Genomic DNA, 612 nt, shown 5'->3' on the forward strand with positions numbered 1-612 from the left:
TGGCTTACCATAAGGAAAGTTGATTTTTCCCTAATCATTGCAGTGAGGGGGGTCTTTTAATGATTGTGACTCAAGGACTTAGGCTCTGGAGACTCTGCTGTGTGCTGTGCTGAGTTGCTTCAGTTGCATCCAACTCTGCAACGCTATGGGCCGCAGTCTGCCAGGCTTCTCTGTCCAAGGGATTCTCCAGGCAAGAATACTGGAGTGGGTTACCCTGCCCTCCTCCAGGGGATCTTCCTGAACCAGGCATTGGCAGGCAGGTTCTTTGCCACTAGCACCACCTGGGAAGCAGTGGAGATTCTATTTAACACTTACTTCCCTGGTGGCTCAGACGGTAAAGCATCTGCCTGTAATGCAGGTGACCCAGGTTTGATCCCTGGGTTGGGAAGATCCCCTGGAGAAGGAAATGGCAACCCACTCCAGTATTCTTGCCTGGAGAATTCCGTGGACTGAGGAGCCTGGTAGGCTACAGTCCATGGGGTCACAAAAATTGGACACGACTTTGCGACTTCGCTTTGCTTTGCTTTTTGCTCTATAACCACTGCAGCAGCAGGATGGGAATCTGAGACATACACATGGGCTTTTAAAGTTTTCCCTGGGAAATGATGGGGC

The 612-nt window shown here is 50.8% G+C and overlaps 1 non-coding gene across 1 annotated transcript; it reads left to right on the forward strand.

The window, feature by feature from the left end:
• Positions 1 to 316: 316 nt before the first annotated feature.
• Positions 317 to 388, forward strand: TRNAY-GUA (transfer RNA tyrosine (anticodon GUA)). The gene has a single exon. It is a non-coding gene; the product is annotated as a tRNA-Tyr (tRNA).
• The last annotated feature ends 224 nt before the right edge of the window (positions 389 to 612 follow it).

Source organism: Bos mutus, chromosome 2 (assembly GCF_027580195.1).
Source record: "Bos mutus isolate GX-2022 chromosome 2, NWIPB_WYAK_1.1, whole genome shotgun sequence".
NCBI classification, from domain to species: domain Eukaryota; kingdom Metazoa; phylum Chordata; class Mammalia; order Artiodactyla; family Bovidae; genus Bos; species Bos mutus.